At 51.9% G+C, this 23,755-nt stretch overlaps 4 non-coding genes across 4 annotated transcripts; all 4 read left to right on the top strand.

Annotated features, from left to right (window-relative positions):
- Window positions 1–4,882: 4,882 nt before the first annotated feature.
- Window positions 4,883–5,069, top strand: LOC140394601 (U2 spliceosomal RNA). The gene has a single exon (XR_011935918.1). It is a non-coding gene; the product is annotated as a U2 spliceosomal RNA (small nuclear RNA).
- A 5,843-nt stretch (window positions 5,070–10,912) lies between these two features.
- Window positions 10,913–11,095, top strand: LOC140394685 (U2 spliceosomal RNA). The gene has a single exon (XR_011935968.1). It is a non-coding gene; the product is annotated as a U2 spliceosomal RNA (small nuclear RNA).
- A 5,888-nt stretch (window positions 11,096–16,983) lies between these two features.
- On the top strand, window positions 16,984–17,167 carry LOC140394585 (U2 spliceosomal RNA). The gene has a single exon (XR_011935906.1). It is a non-coding gene; the product is annotated as a U2 spliceosomal RNA (small nuclear RNA).
- A 5,887-nt stretch (window positions 17,168–23,054) lies between these two features.
- Window positions 23,055–23,237, top strand: LOC140394668 (U2 spliceosomal RNA). Its single transcript, XR_011935962.1, has one exon. It is a non-coding gene; the product is annotated as a U2 spliceosomal RNA (small nuclear RNA).
- Window positions 23,238–23,755: the final 518 nt, after the last annotated feature.

The following is a 23,755-nucleotide window of genomic DNA, read 5'->3' as shown; positions in this document are numbered from 1 at the left end:
GAGTCCCTTGTCGATCCTAACTGCGGAGCCTCTGTTTACGCTACCGGCACAGCGAAATCGGGTTGTTACACTGCACACGTACAACCCCCACGTCCCTGTGTCTGATGTGCTCACGTTCCTCGCCAGGTACGCTGAGCTGAAAAGTGACAGCGTGCAAGTGAAAGACACCTTCGGCATCTGGACAAGTGAGCACCAGGTCAAGGTGACCCTAAGAACGGACAGCAACGGAGCCATCCTGCATCCCCCCTCCAATTTCGCTATTGGAGTAAATCGTGGCTACCTCTACTACGTGGGACAGCCACGAGTATGCCACACCTGTGGCAAAACGGGGCATGTTGCCGCAAACTGCAGTGTGACCTTCTGCAAGAACTGCAGGCAGGAGGGACACATGACTAAGGACTGCAAAGAAGACAAGTGCTGCAACCTGTGTGGGGAGGCCGGCCATCTTTACAGGGCCTGCCCGAAACGCGGGGCGACATACGCTGAAATCATCAGCAGCGGAGTTAAAAAGGCGACCAGAGAGGAGGTGCATACACCCTCCACCGAAAAAGATACCACGGCTCAGAATGAGGAAAAGCAACAAAAGGGCCCCCAACAAAAAGAAGAGGCCCCAGCACCTCCTGACAACCCAACCCCAGCCCCATCTGATGAGGAACACTCAATGGAAGAGGAAGAGGATGGGACAAAGAATAAAGAGCCCTGGGAAACAGTGAACAGGGACAAACGAAAGCGGAAACAAAAAAACAAACTGAAGAACCCCCCGAGGGGTAGTGGCAAAAAGCGACACCTCTCAGCCGGCGCACTTAGCGCCGACACCTCATCCGATGAGGGAAAACAGGACAAGAATCGGCCTCAAATAAAGAGGCAAAGCACCAACGTGGAACGGAAGGCACAGACCCCCAGACCACCGACCGGGAAGGAAACAAGGTCACAGACCAACCCCCGATAGTAACGAGCAGCAACAACCCAGGTGAAGACCGGCCTGCAACCCCAACACCTACTGACTGCCATGACGAACGCCAGGGCTACATCACCCCCCCAATGCATCTGCATCAAAATCACGGGGCCAGTACGGACCAGAACAGCTTTCTCAGCCCTGCAACTGTGCTAAAGTTTGCGAGCACCACCGGCATGCTGGAGAACATCCAACAGCTGGAACAGCCAACTGTATAGACTCTGGACTCTTGAGACTGGTAAATCTACCTTTTAATAATGGGTTTAAAAATTGCATCCATAAATGTGCGAAGCATCAAAGATACTTCGCGGTGTGTAGCCACACTCAACTATTTGGCAAATGTAAAAGCTGACCTACTGTTCCTGCAGGAGTGCGGAATCCCGCACCTCAGCAACTACAGGCGCTGGTCGAGCTGGTGGTCCCACGGGCCATCCATCTGGTCAGGAGGAAACGACTGCCGCTCCTCCGGCCTGGGTATTCTGCTGCGGGGAGGCAACTTCACCATCTCCGACGTTAAGGAGGTGGTGGGCGGGCGCCTCCTCGTAGCAGACGTGAAATACAAAAACACCCCTCTCAGACTTATAAATGTGTACGCCCCGGCCGGAAAAAGTGAGCGGCTGGCAGTCCTTCAGCAACTCCCACTGCTGTTGGCCACCTCCAAGCCGGTCATCCTGGGTGGTGACTTCAACTGCATCATCGATGCGGCTGGACGATCCAGCAAAGCCGACAGCAAACTAGACGCTACGTCCAGACTCCTGATGGAAACGGTAAAAGACGCCAAGCTGCTCGACGTCTGCAGCAACCCTGCAGACGGCGCGCAGCGTAGATACACATGGTCACGGCCAGACGGGTCCGTCCGCTCCAGGATAGATTTCTTTTTTGTGTCCCGAGCTTTCACGGTCAGGTCCACCGACGTAACGCCGGTGTTCTTCTCTGACCACTGCCTCCTACTGGCCGACTGCCACCTGCAGGAAGACCAGGGGGTAGGCAGGGGGACATGGAAGCTAAATGTAAAACTGCTGACCCCTGAGAACATCGAGGAACTCAGGAGGGATTACAAAGGTTGGAGAACCGTGAAACCCCTCTTTGAGGCCCCACATCTCTGGTGGGAAGCAATCAAGGGGAATATCAAGAGGTTTTTCATCCTCAAGGGCGTTCAAAAGGTGAGAGAGAGACGAGGGGTCATGTCCAGGCTCCAGAAAAGTATGCAAAATTTGCTCCAGCTGCAGTCGATGGGGGTGGATGTCAAGGAGGATCTCCAAGAGGTGAAGAGCCAGCAAGCCTCGCTCTACACCTCGGAGGCCTCCAAGGTTATCTTCCGTTCCAGAGTCCGCTCCGTGGAGCAGGACGAAAAGTGCTCACGCTTCTTCTTCCAAAAGGTGCACAGAGAGACCTCTGTGATCAGCAGCCTGAAGGAAGAAGATGGCTCTGAAAAGTCATCGCAGTCTGACATCCTGAGGATCAGCCAATCCTTTTATGCCGGACTGTATGACCTGAAGCCAACAGATAGCACTGTTTCCCAGACCTTCCTGTCGACTATCACGGAGGTCATAGGCGACAGCGAGCTGGAAAACCTGGACAAACCACTAACTCTGGACGAGCTGACAAAGGCCGCCAAGTCCTTCGAGACGAGTAAAACTCCCGGAAGCGACGGCTTACCGGTTGAGTTGTATTCGGCTCTGTGGGACTGGATCGGCCCAGACCTGCTGGAAGTGTACGAGAGTATGCTTCTGGAAGGCAGCATGTCAGAGTCCATGAGGAAAGGCATCATCACCCTCATCTACAAGCAGAAGGGGGAAAGGGGAGAAATTCGAAATTGGCGACCCATTTCACTGTTGAATGTGGACTACAAAATTCTAGCAAAGGTCATCGCCAATCGGGTCAGGTCTGCTCTGGAGTCGGTGATCCACCCTGACCAGACCTGTGCTGTACCCGGCAGGAAGATCTCTGATAGCCTCGCGCTACTCAGGGATACGATCGCCTACGTGCAGGACAGGGGGGTGGACACTTGCCTCATCAGCCTTGACCAGGAGAAGGCTTTTGACAGAATATCGCACACCTACATGATGGATGTGCTCTCCAAAATGGGGTTTGGGGAGGGAATTCGCAATTGGATCAAACTGCTCTACACAAACATCTATAGCGCAGTCTCAATCAATGGGTGGGAATCAGAAAAGTTCCAGATCAGATCTGGAGTCAGGCAGGGCTGCCCTCTCTCCTCTGCCCTTTTTGTGTGCTGCATAGAACCTTTTGCCGAGTCCATCAGGAGGGATCCGGGTATAAGAGGAGTGACGATCCCAGGCAGTGGAGGCATGCAAGTCAAGGCCTCCCTGTACATGGACGACGTTGCCGTCTTCTGCTCGGATCCTGCGTCTGTACGCAGGCTCTTGACCACCTGCGACCAGTTTGAACTGGCCTCTGGAGCCAAGGTAAACCGGGGCAAGAGCGAGGCCATGTTCTTTGGGAACTGGGCCGACCGGTCCTTTGTCCCCTTCACTGTCAGGTCAGATTACCTGAAGGTGCTGGGGATATGGTTCGGAGCTGCTGGGGCGTGCACCAAAAACTGGGAGGAGCGCATAGGAAAGGTAAGACAGAAACTGGGCTGGTGGGAGCAACGCTCCCTCTCCATTGCGGGCAAAACCCTGGTCATCAGGTGTGAGGTACTCTCGGTGCTACTGTACGTGGCGCAGGTCTGGCCCATAACCCGACCCTACGCCACAGCAGTCACCCGGGCCATCTTCAAATTTATCTGGCGATCCAAGATGGACCGTGTCCGAAGGGACACCATGTACAAACCTCTGGAGAAGGGAGGGCGGAACGTACCCAACGCCTCCCTCATCCTGCTGGCCACCTTTGTGTCCAGCTGCATCAAGCTGTGCGTGGACCCCCAGTATGCAAACACCAAGTGTCACTACATACTGAGGTTCTACCTGTCCCCGGTGTTGCGAAGGATGGGCCTGGCCTCATTGCCGCGGAACGCTCCAAGTAGTTGGACCGTACCGTACCACCTGTCCTTTGTGGAAAAGTTTTTGAAGGAAAACACCTTTGACCACAAGGCAATGAAGCAGTGGTCAGCACGTAATGTCCTCGAGGCCCTCAGGGAAAAAGAGACCGTGGAGGACGTTGGATGGTTCCCTGAGCAGACTGCCAGAGTCATCTGGCAGAACGCCTCATCACCAGAACTTTCAAACAAGCACCAAGACCTAGCTTGGCTGGTGGTGAGAAGGGCCCTCCCTGTCAGATTCTTCATGCACACCCGAAGGCTCTGCACCAATGCACGCTGCCCTCGGAGTGGCTGTGGGGGAAATGAGACGGTCACACACCTCCTTGTGGAATGTGCCTTTGCAAAGAAGGTCTGGAGAGAGATGCAGTGGTATTTGTCAAGGTTTATCCCAAACAGATCTGTGACACAGGATTCTGTGCTCTACGGACTGTTTCCAGGGACACACACCGAGACAAATATCAACTGCTGCTGGAAGGTCATCAACTCGGTAAAAGACGCTCTTTGGTCTGCCCGAAACTTGCTGATCTTCCAGTGCAAAGAATTGTCCTCGACCGAGTGTTGCAGACTGGCACATTCCAAGGTCCAGGACTACGTGCTGAGGGACGCACTCAAGCTTGGGGCAGCTGCCGCCAAGGCGCAATGGGGAAAGACCACTGTGTAAAGTCTTTCCAGCAAATGTACACCGAGGGGCCGGTAACAGTGTAAAGCCCGTCGGTCTGGGCAACCAACACTCCAATGTATAAAACAAACATGCCACTGTAAATATTTAAGAAGGAATTGTAATGTTAAGAGTGATATGTGTATGACAATATCAAAATTGAATGGAAGAAAGTCAAGGCAACATGTAACCCTGCCGGAAATGTACAGTCAAGACAATTTAAAATGTTTCTGTAATGCTCATGATAAATTTTTATGAATAAAGTATATTTTTTTGAGAAAAAAAAAAAAAAAAAAAAATTTGTTCTTATCAGTTTAATATCTGATACGTCCCTTATCTGGGGACCATATATTAAATTGATTTTTGGAGCAGGGAGATGGAATAGGAGCTTGCTCCGTCCACTCCACGCATCGACCTGGTATTGCAGTATCTCCAGGAACGGTGCACACCACCCCTTTATGGGGAATTTCAAAGTCAAAAAACAGCTCAAACACATACAAATATACACTTTATTCACATTTCTTTCATCACACAACAAAACGCTTCGTCAAGTGGCTGCTGCTACTCAGCTTCTACGGGGTGTGATGAAGGATGACGAAAGGCCTCATCTTACAAGCACAAGGGGGAAAGCAAACAAATTCAAAATTGACCACCCATTTCACTGCAAAATCCTACCAACTGTCCTGGCTTGACACAATTCACACCTCTCAAACCTGGGGTTACCCCATCTCTGGATCTGTAAAGATTTAATCACCTGCTAATGGTCGCATTCCAAGCATTGTCTGGCATCTTTGAATCTGTCCATATATATGTTTCTGGAGCATACCTCTTCATTCACCTGAGGAAGGAGCAGCGCTCCGAAAGCTAGTGACATCGAAACAAACCTGTTGGACTTTAACCTGGTGTTGTAAGACTTCGTACTGTGCTCACCCCAGTCCAACGCCGGCATCTCCACATCATTTCACTGTTGAATGTGGATTACTCCGCTTCTCGGCCTTTTGGCTAAGATCAAGTGTAGTCTCATTTGATCGAGAGAAGCTGAGGATTTCCATGTCGATCGTGGATTGGAGAACTCGGAGGGATTGAAGTCGTCAAAAGAGGAAACGTTTGGAGCTTGGCCTCGGGTTTAGGCCTAACGCCGATACAGTTTCACACCCAACGTACGAGCTATGGATGCAGCTGCATCCCGACCACCAGGCTGGGGAGTGCGAAACAGTGAAGAAAACGGAGGGAGAGTCACCTTTGGACCGGAAACACTTCGTGAAGAGGGTGCTGCTCGAGTGTTGTGGGTTTAAAGCAACAGAGATCTTCTGCTTGCAAAACTTCCCCAAGAATGGTTTCTTTGATGTCACCTTCAAGAGCGTCGCAGCGTGCATCAAATTCTTGAACGTCTTCAAGGAAAAAGGTAACCAGAGTCCCTTGTCGATCCTAACTGCGGAGCCTCTGTTTACGCTACCGGCACAGCGAAATCGGGTTGTTACACTGCACACGTACAACCCCCACGTCCCTGTGTCTGATGTGCTCACGTTCCTCGCCAGGTACGCTGAGCTGAAAAGTGACAGCGTGCAAGTGAAAGACACCTTCGGCATCTGGACAAGTGAGCACCAGGTCAAGGTGACCCTAAGAACGGACAGCAACGGAGCCATCCTGCATCCCCCCTCCAATTTCGCTATTGGAGTAAATCGTGGCTACCTCTACTACGTGGGACAGCCACGAGTATGCCACACCTGTGGCAAAACGGGGCATGTTGCCGCAAACTGCAGTGTGACCTTCTGCAAGAACTGCAGGCAGGAGGGACACATGACTAAGGACTGCAAAGAAGACAAGTGCTGCAACCTGTGTGGGGAGGCCGGCCATCTTTACAGGGCCTGCCCGAAACGCGGGGCGACATACGCTGAAATCATCAGCAGCGGAGTTAAAAAGGCGACCAGAGAGGAGGTGCATACACCCTCCACCGAAAAAGATACCACGGCTCAGAATGAGGAAAAGCAACAAAAGGGCCCCCAACAAAAAGAAGAGGCCCCAGCACCTCCTGACAACCCAACCCCAGCCCCATCTGATGAGGAACACTCAATGGAAGAGGAAGAGGATGGGACAAAGAATAAAGAGCCCTGGGAAACAGTGAACAGGGACAAACGAAAGCGGAAACAAAAAAACAAACTGAAGAACCCCCCGAGGGGTAGTGGCAAAAAGCGACACCTCTCAGCCGGCGCACTTAGCGCCGACACCTCAGCCGATGAGGGAAAACAGGACAAGAATCGGCCTCAAATAAAGAGGCAAAGCACCAACGTGGAACGGAAGGCACAGACCCCCCAGACCACCGACCGGGAAGGAAACAAGGTCACAGACCAACCCCCGATAGTAACGAGCAGCAACAACCCAGGTGAAGACCGGCCTGCAACCCCAACACCTACTGACTGCCATGACGAACGCCAGGGCTACATCACCCCCCCAATGCATCTGCATCAAAATCACGGGGCCAGTACGGACCAGAACAGCTTTCTCAGCCCTGCAACTGTGCTAAAGTTTGCGAGCACCACCGGCATGCTGGGGAACATCCAACAGCTGGAACAGCCAACTGTATAGACTCTGGACTCTTGAGACTGGTAAATCTACCTTTTAATAATGGGTTTAAAAATTGCATCCATAAATGTGCGAAGCATCAAAGATACTTCGCGGTGTGTAGCCACACTCAACTATTTGGCAAATGTAAAAGCTGACCTACTGTTCCTGCAGGAGTGCGGAATCCCGCACCTCAGCAACTACAGGCGCTGGTCGAGCTGGTGGTCCCACGGGCCATCCATCTGGTCAGGAGGAAACGACTGCCGCTCCTCCGGCCTGGGTATTCTGCTGCGGGGAGGCAACTTCACCATCTCCGACGTTAAGGAGGTGGTGGGCGGGCGCCTCCTCGTAGCAGACGTGAAATACAAAAACACCCCTCTCAGACTTATAAATGTGTACGCCCCGGCCGTAAAAAGTGAGCGGCTGGCAGTCCTTCAGCAACTCCCACTGCTGTTGGCCACCTCCAAGCCGGTCATCCTGGGTGGTGACTTCAACTGCATCATCGATGCGGCTGGACGATCCAGCAAAGCCGACAGCAAACTGGACGCTACGTCCAGACTCCTGATGGAAACGGTAAAAGACGCCAAGCTGCTCGACGTCTGCAGCAACCCTGCAGACGGCGCGCAGCGTAGATACACATGGTCACGGCCAGACGGGTCCGTCCGCTCCAGGATAGACTTCTTTTTTGTGTCCCGAGCTTTCACGGTCAGGTCCACCGACGTAACGCCGGTGTTCTTCTCTGACCACTGCCTCCTACTGGCCGACTGCCACCTGCAGGAAGACCAGGGGGTAGGCAGGGGGACATGGAAGCTAAATGTAAAACTGCTGACCCCTGAGAACATCGAGGAACTCAGGAGGGATTACAAAGGTTGGAGAACCGTGAAACCCCTCTTTGAGGCCCCACATCTCTGGTGGGAAGCAATCAAGGGGAATATCAAGAGGTTTTTCATCCTCAAGGGCGTTCAAAAGGTAAGAGAGAGACGAGGGGTCATGTCCAGGCTCCAGAAAAGTATGCAAAATTTGCTCCAGCTGCAGTCGATGGGGGTGGATGTCAAGGAGGATCTCCAAGAGGTGAAGAGCCAGCAAGCCTCGCTCTACACCTCGGAGGCCTCCAAGGTTATCTTCCGTTCCAGAGTCCGCTCCGTGGAGCAGGACGAAAAGTGCTCACGCTTCTTCTTCCAAAAGGTGCACAGAGAGACCTCTGTGATCAGCAGCCTGAAGGAAGAAGATGGCTCTGAAAAGTCATCGCAGTCTGACATCCTGAGGATCAGCCAATCCTTTTATGCCGGACTGTATGACCTGAAGCCAACAGATAGCACTGTTTCCCAGACCTTCCTGTCGACTATCACGGAGGTCATAGGCGACAGCGAGCTGGAAAACCTGGACAAACCACTAACTCTGGACGAGCTGACAAAGGCCGCCAAGTCCTTCGAGACGAGTAAAACCCCCGGAAGCGACGGCTTACCGGTTGAGTTGTATTCGGCTCTGTGGGACTGGATGGGCCCAGACCTGCTGGAAGTGTACGAGAGTATGCTTCTGGAAGGCAGCATGTCAGAGTCCATGAGGAAAGGCATCATCACCCTCGTCTACAAACAGAAGGGGGAAAGGGAAGAAATTCGAAATTGGCGACCCATTTCACTGTTGAATGTGGACTACAAAATTCTAGCAAAGGTCATCGCCAATCGGGTCAGGTCTGCTCTGGAGTCGGTGATCCACCCTGACCAGACCTGTGCTGTACCCGGCAGGAAGATCTCTGATAGCCTCGCGCTACTCAGGGATACGATCGCCTACGTGCAGGACAGGGGGGTGGACACTTGCCTCATCAGCCTTGACCAGGAGAAGGCTTTTGACAGAATATCGCACACCTACATGATGGATGTGCTCTCCAAAATGGGGTTTGGGGAGGGAATTCGCAATTGGATCAAACTGCTCTACACAAACATCTATAGCGCAGTCTCAATCAATGGGTGGGAATCAGAAAAGTTCCAGATCAGATCTGGAGTCAGGCAGGGCTGCCCTCTCTCCTCTGCCCTTTTTGTGTGCTGCATAGAACCTTTTGCCGAGTCCATCAGGAGGGATCCGGGTATAAGAGGAGTGACGATCCCAGGCAGTGGAGGCATGCAAGTCAAGGCCTCCCTGTACATGGACGACGTTGCCGTCTTCTGCTCGGATCCTGCGTCTGTACGCAGGCTCTTGACCACCTGCGACCAGTTTGAACTGGCCTCTGGAGCCAAGGTAAACCGGGGCAAGAGCGAGGCCATGTTCTTTGGGAACTGGGCCGACCGGTCCTTTGTCCCCTTCACTGTCAGGTCAGATTACCTGAAGGTGCTGGGGATATGGTTCGGAGCTGCTGGGGCGTGCACCAAAAACTGGGAGGAGCGCATAGGAAAGGTAAGACAGAAACTGGGCTGGTGGGAGCAACGCTCCCTCTCCATTGCGGGCAAAACCCTGGTCATCAGGTGTGAGGTACTCTCGGTGCTACTGTACGTGGCGCAGGTCTGGCCCATAACCCGACCCTACGCCACAGCAGTCACCCGGGCCATCTTCAAATTTATCTGGCGATCCAAGATGGACCGTGTCCGAAGGGACACCATGTACAAACCTCTGGAGAAGGGAGGGCGGAACGTACCCAACGCCTCCCTCATCCTGTTGGCCACCTTTGTGTCCAGCTGCATCAAGCTGTGCGTGGACCCCCAGTATGCAAACACCAAGTGTCACTACATACTGAGGTTCTACCTGTCCCCGGTGTTGCGAAGGATGGGCCTGGCCTCATTGCCGCGGAACGCTCCAAGTAGTTGGACCGTACCGTACCACCTGTCCTTTGTGGAAAAGTTTTTGAAGGAAAACACCTTTGACCACAAGGCAATGAAGCAGTGGTCAGCACGTAATGTCCTCGAGGCCCTCAGGGAAAAGGAGACCGTGGAGGACGTTGGATGGTTCCCTGAGCAGACTGCGAGAGTCATCTGGCAGAACGCCTCATCACCAGAACTTTCAAACAAGCACCAAGACCTAGCTTGGCTGGTGGTGAGAAGGGCCCTCCCTGTCAGATTCTTCATGCACACCCGAAGGCTCTGCACCAATGCACGCTGCCCTCGGAGTGGCTGTGGGGGAAATGAGACGGTCACACACCTCCTTGTGGAATGTGCCTTTGCAAAGAAGGTCTGGAGAGAGATGCAGTGGTATTTGTCAAGGTTTATCCCAAACAGATCTGTGACACAGGACTCTGTGCTCTACGGACTGTTTCCAGGGACACACACCGAGACAAATATCAACTGCTGCTGGAAGGTCATCAACTCGGTAAAAGACGCTCTTTGGTCTGCCCGAAACTTGCTGATCTTCCAGTGCAAAGAATTGTCCTCGACCGAGTGTTGCAGACTGGCTCATTCCAAGGTCCAGGACTACGTGCTGAGGGACGCACTCAAGCTTGGGGCAGCTGCCGCCAAGGCGCAATGGGGAAAGACCACTGTGTAAAGTCTTTCCAGCAAATGTACACCGAGGGGCGCGTAACAGTGTAAAGCCCCTCGGTCTGGGCAACCAACACTCCAATGTATAAAACAAACATGCCACTGTAAATATTTAAGAAGGAATTGTAATGTAAAGAGTGATATGTGTATGACAATATCAAAATTGAATGAAAGAAAGTCAAGGCAACATGTAACCCTGCCGGAAATGTACAGTCAAGACAATTTGAAATGTTTCTGTAATGCTCATGATAAATTTTTATGAATAAAGTATATTTTTTTGGAAAAAAAAAAAAAAAAAATCTGTTCTTATCAGTTTAATATCTGATACGTCCCTTATCTGGGGACCATATATTAAATTGATTTTTGGAGCAGGGAGATGGAATAGGGGCTTGCTCCGTCCACTCCACGCATCGACCTGGTATTGCAGTATCTCCAGGAACGGTGCACACCACCCCTTTATGGGGAATTTCAAAGTCAAAAAACAGCTCAAACACATACAAATATACACTTTATTCACATTTCTTTCATCACACAACAAAACGCTTCGTCAAGTGGCTGCTGCTACTCAGCTTCTACGGGGTGTGATGAAGGATGACGAAAGGCCTCATCTTACAAGCACAAGGGGGAAAGCAAACAAATTCAAAATTGACCACCCATTTCACTGCAAAATCCTACCAACTGTCCTGGCTTGACACAATTCACACCTATGAAACCTGGGGTTACCCCATCTCTGGATCTGTAAAGATTTAATCACCTGCTAATGGTTGCATTCCAAGCATTGTCTGGCATCTTTGAATATGTCTATATATATGTTTCTGGAGCATACCTCTTCATTCACCTGAGGAAGAAGCAGCGCTCCGAAAGCTAGTGACATCGAAACAAACCTGTTGGACTTTAACCTGGTGTTGTAAGACTTCGGACTGTGCTCACCCCAGTCCAACGCCGGCATCTCCACATCATTTCACTGTTGAATGTGGATTACTCCGCTTCTCGGCCTTTTGGCTAAGATCAAGTGTAGTCTCACTTGATCGAGGGAAGCTGAGGATTTCGATGTCAATCGTGGATTGGAGAACTCGGAGGGATTGAAGTCGACAAAGAGGAAACGTTTGGAGCTTGGCTGCTATTGGTGGATCTACATGCTGGCTTAAACCTCGGGTTTAGGCCGAACGCCGATACAGTTTCACACCCAACGTACGAGCTATGGATGCAGCTGCATCCCGACCACCAGGCTGGGGAGTGCGAAACACTGTCCGAGTCACAGTGAGGAAAACGGAAGGAGAGTCACCTTTGGACCGGAAACACTTCGTGAAGAGGGTGCTGCTCGAGTGTTGTGGGTTTATAGCAACAGAGATCTTCTGCTTGCAAAACTTCCCCAAGAATGGTTTCTTTGATGTCACCTTCAAGAGCGTCGCAGCGTGCATCAAATTCTTGAACGTCTTCAAGGAAAAAGGTAACCAGAGTCCCTTGTCGATCCTGACTGCGGAGCCTCTGTTTACGCTACCGGCACAGCGAAATCGGGTTGTTACACTGCACACGTACAACCCCCACGTCCCTGTGTCTGATGTGCTCACGTTCCTCGCCAGGTACGCTGAGCTAAAAAGTGACAGCGTGCAAGTGAAAGACACCTTCGGCATCTGGACAAGTGAGCACCAGGTCAAGGTGACCCTAAGAACGGACAGCAACGGAGCCATCCTGCATCCCCCCTCCAATTTCGCTATTGGAGTAAATCGTGGCTACCTCTACTACGTGGGACAGCCACGAGTATGCCACACCTGTGGCAAAACGGGGCATGTTGCTGCAAACTGCAGTGTGACCTTCTGCAAGAACTGCAGGCAGGAGGGACACATGACTAAGGACTGCAAGGAAGACAAGTGCTGCAACCTGTGTGGGGAGGCCGGCCATCTTTACAGGGCCTGCCCGAAACGCGGGGCGACATAAGCACAGATCATCAGCAGCGGAGTCAAAAAGGCGACCAGAGAGGAGGTGCATACACCCTCCACCGAAAAAGACACCACGGTTCAGAATGAGGAAAAGCAACAGAAGGGCCCCCAACAAAAAGAGGAGGCCCCAGCACCTCCTGACAACCCAACCCCAGCCCCATCTGATGAGGAACACTCAATGGAAGAGGAAGAGGATGGGACAAAGAATAAAGAGCCCTGGGAAACCGTGAACAGGGACAAACGAAAGAGGAAACAAAAAAACAAACTGAAGAACCCCTTGAGGGGTAGTGGCAAAAAGCGACACCTCTCAGCCGGCGCACTTAGTGCCGACACCTCATCCGATGAGGGAAAACAGGACAAGAATCGGCCGCAAATAAAGAGGCAAAGCACCGACGTGGAACGGATGGCACAGACCCCCCAGACCACCGACCGGGAAGAAAACAAGGTCACAGACCAACCCCCGATAGCAACGAGCAGCAACAACCCAGGTGAAGACCGGCCTGCAACCCCAACACCTACTGACTGCCACGACGAACCCCAGGGCTACACCACCACCCCAATGCATCTGCATCAAAATCACGGGGCCAGTACGGACCAGAACAGTTTTCTCAGCCCTGCAACTGTGCTAAAGTTTGCGAGCACCACCGGCATGCTGGGGAACATTCAACAGCTGGAACAGCCAACTGTATAGACTCTGGACTCTTGAGACTGGTAAATCTATCTTTTTATAATGGGTTTAAAAATTGCATCCATAAATGTGCGAAGCATCAAAGATACTTCGCGGTGTGAAGCCACACTCAACTATCTGGCAAATGTAAAAGCTGACCTACTGTTCCTGCAGGAGTGCGGAATTCCGCACCTCAGCAACTACAGGCGCTGGTCGAGCTGGTGGTCCCACGGGCCATCCATCTGGTCAGGAGGAAACGACTGCCGCTCCTCCGGCCTGGGTATTCTGCTGCGGGGAGGCAACTTCACCATCTCCGACGTTAAGGAGGTGGTGGGCGGGCGCCTCCTCGTAGCAGACGTGAAATACAAAAACACCCCTCTCAGACTTATTAATGTGTACGCCCCGGCCGTAAAAAGTGAGCGGCTGGCAGTCCTTCAGCAACTCCCACTGCTGTTGGCCACCTCCAAGCCGGTCATCCTGGGTGGTGACTTCAACTGCATCATCGATGCGGCTGGACGATCCAGCAAAGCCGACAGCAAACTGGACGCTACGTCCAGACTCCTGATGGAAACGGTAAAAGACGCCAAGCTGCTCGACGTCTGCAGCAACCCTGCAGACGGCGCGCAGCGTAGATACACATGGTCACGGCCAGACGGGTCCGTCCGCTCCAGGATAGACTTCTTTTTTGTGTCCCGAGCTTTCACGGTCAGGTCCACCGACGTAACGCCGGTGTTCTTCTCTGACCACTGCCTCCTACTGGCCGACTGCCACCTGCAGGAAGCCCAGGGGGTAGGCAGGGGGACGTGGAAGCTAAATGTAAAACTGCTGACCCCTGAGAACATCGAGGAACTCAGGAGGGATTACAAAGGTTGCAGAACCGTGAAACCCCTCTTTGAGGCCCCACATCTCTGGTGGGAAGCAATCAAGGGGAATATCAAGAGGTTTTTCATCCTCAAGGGCGTTCAAAAGGTGAGAGAGAGACGAGGGGTCATGTCCAGGCTCCAGAAAAGTATGCAAAATTTGCTCCAGCTGCAGTCGATGGGGGTGGATGTCAAGGAGGATCTCCAAGAGGTGAAGAGCCAGCAAGCCTCGCTCTACACCTCGGAGGCCTCCAAGGTTATCTTCCGTTCCAGAGTCCGCTCCGTGGAGCAGGACGAAAAGTGCTCACGCTTCTACTTCCAAAAGGTGCACAGAGAGACCTCTGTGATCAGCAGCCTGAAGGAAGAAGATGGCTCTGAAAAGTCATCGCAGTCTGACATCCTGAGGATCAGCCAATCCTTTTATGCCGGACTGTACGACCTGAAGCCAACAGATAGCACTGTTTCCCAGACCTTCCTGTCGACTATCACGGAGGTCATAGGCGACAGCGAGCTGGAAAACCTGGACAAACCACTAACTCTGGACGAGCTGACAAAGGCCGCCAAGTCCTTCGAGACGAGTAAAACTCCCGGAAGCGACGGCTTACCGGTTGAGTTGTATTCGGCTCTGTGGGACTGGATGGGCCCAGACCTGCTGGAAGTGTATGAGAGTATGCTTCTGGAAGGCAGCATGTCAGAGTCCATGAGGAAAGGCATCATCACCCTCATCTGCAAGCAGAAGGGGGAAAGGGAAGAAATTCGAAATTGGCGACCCATTTCACTGTTGAATGTGGACTACAAAATTCTAGCAAAGGTCATCGCCAATCGGGTCAGGTCTGCTCTGGAGTCGGTGATCCACCCTGACCAGACCTGTGCTGTACCCGGCAGGAAGATCTCTGATAGCCTCGCGCTACTCAGGGATACGATCGCCTACGTGCAGGACAGGGGGGTGGAGACTTGCCTCATCAGCCTTGACCAGGAGAAGGCTTTTGACAGAATATCGCACACCTACATGATGGATGTGCTCTCCAAAATGGGGTTTGGGGAGGGAATTCGCAATTGGATCAAACTGCTCTACACAAACATCGATAGCGCAGTCTCAATCAATGGGTGGGAATCAGAAAAGTTCCAGATCAGATCTGGAGTCAGGCAGGGCTGCCCTCTCTCCTCTGCCCTTTTTGTGTGCTGCATAGAACCTTTTGCCGAGTCCATCAGGAGGGATCCGGGCATAAGAGGAGTGACGATCCCAGGCAGTGGAGGCATGCAAGTCAAGGCCTCCCTGTACATGGACGACATTGCCGTCTTCTGCTCGGATCCTGCGTCTGTACGCAGGCTCTTGACCACCTGCGACCAGTTTGAACTGGCCTCTGGAGCCAAGGTAAACCGTGGCAAGAGCGAGGCCATGTTCTTTGGGAACTGGGCCGACCGGTCCTTTGTCCCCTTCACTGTCAGGTCAGATTACCTGAAGGTGCTGGGGATATGGTTCGGAGCTGCTGGGGCGTGCACCAAAAACTGGGAGGAGCGCATAGGAAAGGTAAGACAGAAACTGGGCTGGTGGGAGCAACGCTCCCTCTCCATTGCGGGCAAAACCCTGGTCATCAGGTGTGAGGTACTCTCGGTGCTACTGTACGTGGCGCAGGTCTGGCCCATAACTCGACCCTACGCCACAGCAGTCACCCGGGCCATCTTCAAATTTATCTGGCGATCCAAGATGGACCGTGTCCGAAGGGACACCATGTACAAACCTCTGGAGAAGGGAGGGCGGAACGTACCCAACGCCTCCCTCATCCTGTTGGCCACCTTTGTGTCCAGCTGCATCAAGCTGAGCGTGGACCCCCAGTATGCAAACACCAAGTGTCACTACATACTGAGGTTCTACCTGTCCCCGGTGTTACGAAGGATGGGCCTGGCCTCATTGCCGCGGAACGCTCCAAGTAGTTGGACCGTACCGTACCACCTGTCCTTTGTGGAAAAGTTTTTGAAGGAAAACACCTTTGACCACAAGGCAATGAAGCAGTGGTCAGCACGTAATGTCCTCGAGGCCCTCAGGGAAAAAGAGACCGTGGAGGACGTTGGATGGTTCCCTGAGCAGACTGCCAGAGTCATCTGGCAGAACGCCTCATCACCAGAACTTTCAAACAAGCACCAAGACCTAGCTTGGCTGGTGGTGAGAAGGGCCCTCCCTGTCAGATTCTTCATGCACACCCGAAGGCTCTGCACCAATGCACGCTGCCCTCGGAGTGGCTGTGGGGGAAATGAGACGGTCACACACCTCCTTGTGGAATGTGCCTTTGCAAAGAAGGTCTGGAGAGAGATGCAGTGGTATTTGTCAAGGTTTATCCCAAACAGATCTGTGACACAGGACTCTGTGCTCTACGGACTGTTTCCAGGGACACACACCGAGACAAATATCAACTGCTGCTGGAAGGTCATCAACTCGGTAAAAGACGCTCTTTGATCTGCCCGAAACTTGCTGATCTTCCAGTGCAAAGAATTGTCCTCGACCGAGTGTTGCAGACTGGCACATTCCAAGATCCAGGACTACGTGCTGAGGGACGCACTCAAGCTTGGGGCAGCTGGCGCCAAGGCGCAATGGGGAAAGACCACTGTGTAAAGTCTTTACAGCAAATGTACACCGAGGGGCCGGTAACAGTGTAAAGCCCCTCGGTCGGGGCAACCAACACTCCAATGTATAAAACAAACATGCCACTGTAAATATTTAAGAAGGAATTGTAATGTAAAGAGTGATATGTGTACGACAATATCAAAAGTGAATGAAAGAAAGTCAAGGCAACATGTAACCCTGCCGGAAATGTACAGTCAAGACAATTTGAAATGTTTCTGTAATGCTCATGATAAATTTTTATGAATAAAGTATATTTTTTTGAAAAAAAAAAAAAAAAAAAATCTGTTCTTATCAGTTTAATATCTGATACGTCCCTTATCTGGGGACCATGTATTAAATTGATTTTTGGAGCAGGGAGATGGAATAGGGGCTTGCTCCGTCCACTCCACGCATCGACCTGGTATTGCAGTATCTCCAGGAACGGTGCACACCACCCCTTTATGGGGAATTTCAAAGTCAAAAAACAGCTCAAACACATACAAATATACACTTTATTCACATTTCTTTCATCACACAACAAAACGCTTCGTCAAGTGGCTGCTGCTACTCAGCTTCTACGGGGTGTGATGAAGGATGACGAAAGGCCTCATCTTACAAGCACAAGGGGGAAAGCAAACAAATTCAAAATTGACCACCCATTTCACTGCAAAATCCTACCAACTGTCCTGGCTTGACACAATTCACACCTATGAAACCTGGGGTTACCCCATCTCTGGATCTGTAAAGATTTAATCACCTGCTAATGGTCGCATTCCAAGCATTGTCTGGCATCTTTGAATCTGTCTATATATATGTTTCTGGAGCATACCTCTTCATTCACCTGAGGAAGGAGCAGCGCTCCGAAAGCTAGTGACATCGAAACAAACCTGTTGGACTTTAACCTGGTGTTGTAAGACTTCGTACTGTGCTCACCCCAGTCCAACGCCGGCATCTCCACATCATTTCACTGTTGAATGTGGATTACTCCGCTTCTCGGCCTTTTGGCTAAGATCAAGTGTAGACTCATTTGATCGAGAGAAGCTGAGGATTTCCATGTCGATCGTGGATTGGAGAACTCGGAGGGATTGAAGTCGTCAAAGAGGAAACGTTTGGAGCTTGGCTGCTATTGGTGGATCTACATGCTGGCCTAAACCTCGGGTTTAGGCCTAACGCCGATACAGTTTCACACCCAACGTACGAGCTATGGATGCAGCTGCATCCCGACCACCAGGCTGGGGAGTGCGAAACACTGTCCGAGTCACAGTAAAGAAAACGGAGGGAGAGTCACCTTTGGACCGGAAACACTTCGTGAAGAGGGTGCTGCTCGAGTGTTGTGGGTTTAAAGCAACAGAGATCTTCTGCTTGCAAAACTTCCCCAAGAATGGCTTCTTTGATGTCACCTTCAAGAGCGTCGCAGCGTGCATCAAATTCTTGAACGTCTTCAAGGAAAAAGGGAACCAGAGTCCCCTGTCGATCCTGACTGCGGAGCCTCTGTTTACGCTACCGGCACAGCGAAATCGGGTTGTTACACTGCACACGTACAACCCCCACGTCCCTGTGTCTGATGTGCTCACGTTCCTCGCCAGGTACGCTGAGCTGAAAAGTGACAGCGTGCAAGTGAAAGACACCTTCGGCATCTGGACAAGTGAGCACCAGGTCAAGGTGACCCTAAGAATGGACAGCAACGGAGCCATCCTGCATCCCCCCTCCAATTTCGCTATTGGAGTAAATCGTGGCTACCTCTACTACGTGGGACAGCCACGAGTATGCCACGCATGTGGCAAAACGGGGCATGTTGCCGCAAACTGCAGTGTGACCTTCTGCAAAAACTGCAGGCAGGAGGGACACATGACTAAGGACTGCAAGGAAGACAAGTGCTGCAACCTGTGTGGGGAGGCCGGCCATCTTTACAGGGCCTGCCCGAAACGCGGGGCGACATACGCTCAAATCATCAGCAGCGGAGTTAAAAAGGCGACCAGAGAGGAGGTGCATACACCCTCCACCGAAAAAGACACCACGCTTCAGAATGAGGAAAAGCAACAGAGGGCCCCCAACAAAAAGAGGAGACCCCAGCACCTCCTGACAAACCAACCCCAGCCTCATCTGATGAGGAACACTCAATGGAAGAGGAAGAGGATGGGACAAAGAATAAAGAGCCCTGGGAAACCGTGAACAGGTACAAATGAAAGAGAAAACAAAAAAACAAACTGAAGAACCCCCTGAGGGGTAGTGGCAAAAAGCGACACCTCTCAGCCGGGGCACTTAGTGCCGACACCTCATCCGATGAGGGAAAACAGGACAAGAATCGGCCTCAGATAAAGAGGCAAAGCACCAACGTGGAACGGAAGGCACAGACCCCCCAGACCACCGACCGGGAAGAAAACAAGGTCACAGACCAACCCCCGATAGCAACGAGCAGCAACAACCCAGGTGAAGACCGGCCTGCAACCCCAACACCTACTGACTGCCACGACGAACCCCAGGGCTACACCACCCCCCCAATGCATCTGCATCAAAATCACGGGGCCAGTACGGACCAGAACAGTTTTCTCAGCCCTGCAACTGTGCTAAAGTTTGCGAGCACCACCGGCATGCTGGGGAACATTCAACAGCTGGAACAGCCAACTGTATAGACTCTGGACTCTTGAGACGGGTAAATCTATCTTTTTATAATGGGTTTAAAAATTGCATCCATAAATGTGCGAAGCATCAAAGATATTTCGCGGTGTGTAGCCACACTCAACTATTTGGCAAATGTAAAAGCTGACCTACTGTTCCTGCAGGTGTGCGGAATTCCGCACCTCAGCAACTACAGGCGCTGGTCGAGCTGGTGGTCCCACGGGCCATCCATCTGGTCAGGAGGAAACGACTGCCGCTCCTCCGGCCTGGGTATTCTGCTGCGGGGAGGCAACTTCACCATCTCCGACGTTAAGGAGGTGGTGGGCGGGCGCCTCCTCGTAGCAGACGTGAAATACAAAAACACCCCTCTCAGACTTATTAATGTGTACGCCCCGGCCGTAAAAAGTGAGCGGCTGGCAGTTCTTCAGCAACTCCCACTGCTGTTGGCCACCTCCAAGCCGGTCATCCTGGGTGGTGACTTCAACTGCATCATCGATACGGCTGGACGATCCAGCAAAGCCGACAGCAAACTAGACGCTACGTCCAGACTCCTGATGGAAACGGTAAAAGACGCCAAGCTGCTCGACGTCTGCAGCAACCCTGCAGACGGCGCGCAGCGTAGATACACATGGTCACGGCCAGACGGGTCCGTCCGCTCCAGGATAGACTTCTTTTTTGTGTCCCGAGCTTTCACGGTCAGGTCCACCGACGTAACGCCGGTGTTCTTCTCTGACCACTGCCTTCTACTGGCCGACTGCCACCTGCAGGAAGGCCAGGGGGTAGGCAGGGGGACGTGGAAGCTAAATGTAAAACTGCTGACCACTGAGAACATCGAGGAACTCAGGAGGGATTACAAAGGTTGGAGAACCGTGAAACCCCTCTTTGAGGCCCCACATCTCTGGTGGGAAGCAATCAAGGGGAATATCAAGAGGTTTTTCATCCTCAAGGGCGTTCAAAAGGTGAGAGAGAGACGAGGGGTCATGTCCAGGCTCCAGAAAAGTATGCATAATTTGCTCCAGCTGCAGTCGATGGGGGTGGATGTCAAGGAGGATCTCCAAGAGGTGAAGAGCCAGCAAGCCTCGCTCTACACCTCGGAGGCCTCCAAGGTTATCTTCCGTTCCAGAGTCCGCTCCGTGGAGCAGGACGAAAAGTGCTCACGCTTCTTCTTCCAAAAGGTGCACAGAGAGACCTCTGTGATCAGCAGCCTGAAGGAAGAAGATGGCTCTGAAAAGTCATCGCAGTCTGACATCCTGAGGATCAGCCAATCCTTTTATGCCAGACTGTATGACCTGAAGCCAACAGATAGCACTGTTTCCCAGACCTTCCTGTCGACTATCACGGAGGTCATAGGCGACAGCGAGCTGGAAAACCTGGACAAACCACTAACTCTGGACGAGCCGACAAAGGCCGCCAAGTCCTTTGAGACGAGTAAAACTCCCGGAAGCGACGGCTTACCGGTTGAGTTGTATTCGGCTCTGTGGGACTGGATGGGCCCAGACCTGCTGGAAGTGTACGAGAGTATGCTTCTGGAAGGCAGCATGTCAGAGTCCATGAGGAAAGGCATCATCACCCTCATCTACAAGCAGAAGGGGGAAATGGAAGAAATTCGAAATTGGCGACCCATTTCACTGTTGAATGTGGACTACAAAATTCTAGCAAAGGTCATCGCCAATCGGGTCAGGTCTGCTCTGGAGTCGGTGATCCACCCTGACCAGACCTGTGCTGTACCCGGCAGGAAGATCTCTGATAGCCTCGCGCTACTCAGGGATACGATCGCCTACGTGCAGGACAGGGGGGTGGACACTTGCCTCATCAGCCTTGACCAGGAGAAGGCTTTTGACAGAATATCGCACACCTACATGATGGATGTGCTCTCCAAAATGGGGTTTGGGGAGGGAATTCGCAATTGGATCAAACTGCTCTACACAAACATCTATAGCGCAGTCTCAATCAATGGGTGGGAATCAGAAAAGTTCCAGATCAGATCTGGAGTCAGGCAGGGCTGCCCTCTCTCCTCTGCCCTTTTTGTGTGCTGCATAGAACCTTTTGCCGAGTCCATCAGGAGGGATCCGGGTATAAGAGGAGTGACGATCCCAGGCAGTGGAGGCACGCAAGTCAAGGCCTCCCTGTACATGGACGACGTTGCCGTCTTCTGCTCGGATCCTGCGTCTGTGCGCAGGCTCTTGACCACCTGCGACCAGTTTGAACTGGCCTCGGGAGCCAAGGTAAACCGGGGCAAGAGCGAGGCCATGTTCTTTGGGAACTGGGCCGACCGGTCCTTTGTCCCCTTCACCGTCAGGTCAGATTACCTGAAGGTGCTGGGGATATGGTTCGGAGCTGCTGGGGCGTGCACCAAAAACTGGGAGGAGCGCATAGGAAAGGTAAGACAGAAACTGGGCTGGTGGGAGGAACGCTCCCTCTCCATTGCGGGCAAAACCCTGGTCATCAGGTGTGAGGTACTCTCGGTGCTACTGTACGTGGCGCAGGTCTGGCCCATAACCCGACCTTACGCCACAGCAGTCACCCGGGCCATCTTCAAATTTATCTGGCGATCCAAGATGGACCGTGTCCGAAGGGACACCATGTACAAACCTCTGGAGAAGGGAGGGCGGAACGTACCCAACGCCTCCCTCATCCTGTTGGCCACCTTTGTGTCCAGCTGCATCAAGCTGTGCGTGGACCCCCAGTTTGCAAACACCAAGTGTCACTACATACTGAGGTTCTACCTGTCCCCGGTGTTGCGAAGGATGGGCCTGGCCTCATTGCCGCGGAACGCTCCAAGTAGTTGGACCGTACCGTACCACCTGTCCTTTGTGGAAAAGTTTTTGAAGGAAAACACCTTTGACCACAAGGCAATGAAGCAGTGGTCAGCACGTAATGTCCTCGAGGCCCTCAGGGAAAAAGAGACCGTGGAGGACGTTGAATGGTTCCCTGAGCAGACTGCCAGAGTCATCTGGCAGAACGCCTCATCACCAGAACTTTCAAACAAGCACCAAGACCTAGCTTGGCTGGTGGTGAGAAGGGCCCTCCCTGTCAGATTCTTCATGCACACCCGAAGGCTCTGCACCAATGCACGCTGCCCTCGGAGTGGCTGTGGGGGAAATGAGACGGTCACACACCTCCTTGTGGAATGTGCCTTTGCAAAGAAGGTCTGGAGAGAGATGCAGTGGTATTTGTCAAGGTTTATCCCAAACAGATCTGTGACACAGGACTCTGTGCTCTACGGACTGTTTCCAGGGACACACACCGAGACAAATATCAACTGCTGCTGGAAGGTCATCAACTCGGTAAAAGACGCTCTTTGGTCTGCCCGAAACTTGCTGATCTTCCAGTGCAAAGAATTGTCCTCGACCGAGTGTTGCAGACTGGCACATTCCAAGGTCCAGGACTAGGTGCTGAGGGACGCACTCAAGCTTGGGGCAGCTGCCGCCAAGGCGCAATGGGGAAAGACCACTGTGTAAAGTCTTTCCAGCAAATGTACACCGAGGGGCCGGTAACAGTGTAAAGCCCCTCGGTCGGGGCAACCAACACTCCAATGTATAAAACAAACATGCCACTGGAAATATTTAAGAAGGAATTGTAATGTAAAGAGTGATATGTGTACGACAATATCAAAAGTGAATGAAAGAAAGTCAAGGCAACATGTAACCCTGCCGGAAATGTACAGTCAAGACAATTTGAAATGTTTCTGTAATGCTCATGATAAATTTTTATGAATAAAGTATATTTTTTTGAAAAAAAAAAAAAAAAAAATCTGTTCTTATCAGTTTAATATCTGATACGTCCCTTATCTGGGGACCATATATTAAATTGATTTTTGGAGCAGGGAGATGGAATAGGGGCTTGCTCCGTCCACTCCACGCATCGACCTGGTATTGCAGTATCTCCAGGAACGGTGCACACCATCCCTTTATGGGGAATTTCAAAGTCAAAAAACAGCTCAAACACATACAAATATACACTTTATTCACATTTCTTTCATCACACAACAAAACGCTTCGTCAAGTGGCTGCTGCTACTCAGCTTCTACCTGGCCCCGGTATGATGAAGGATGACGAAAGGCATCATCACCCTCATCTTACAAGCACAAGGGGGAAAGCAAACAAATTCAAAATTTACCACCCATTTCACTGCAAAATCCTACCAACTGTCCTGGCTTGACACAATTCACACCTCTCAAACCTGGGGTTACCCCATCTCTGGATCTGTAAAGATTTAATCACCTGCTAATGGTCGCATTCCAAGCATTGTCTGGCATCTTTGAATCTGTCCATATATATGTTTCTGGAGCATACCTCTTCATTCACCTGAGGAATGAGCAGCGCTCCGAAAGCTAGTGACATCGAAACAAACCTGTTGGACTTTAACCTGGTGTTGTAAGACTTCGTACTGTGCTCACCCCAGTCCAACGCCGGCATCTCCAC

This window comes from Scyliorhinus torazame, chromosome 17, assembly GCF_047496885.1.
Source record: "Scyliorhinus torazame isolate Kashiwa2021f chromosome 17, sScyTor2.1, whole genome shotgun sequence".
Taxonomy (NCBI): domain Eukaryota; kingdom Metazoa; phylum Chordata; class Chondrichthyes; order Carcharhiniformes; family Scyliorhinidae; genus Scyliorhinus; species Scyliorhinus torazame.
The sequence above is the reverse complement of the archived record's forward strand: the minus strand, read 5'-3'. Positions and strand labels throughout refer to the sequence as shown.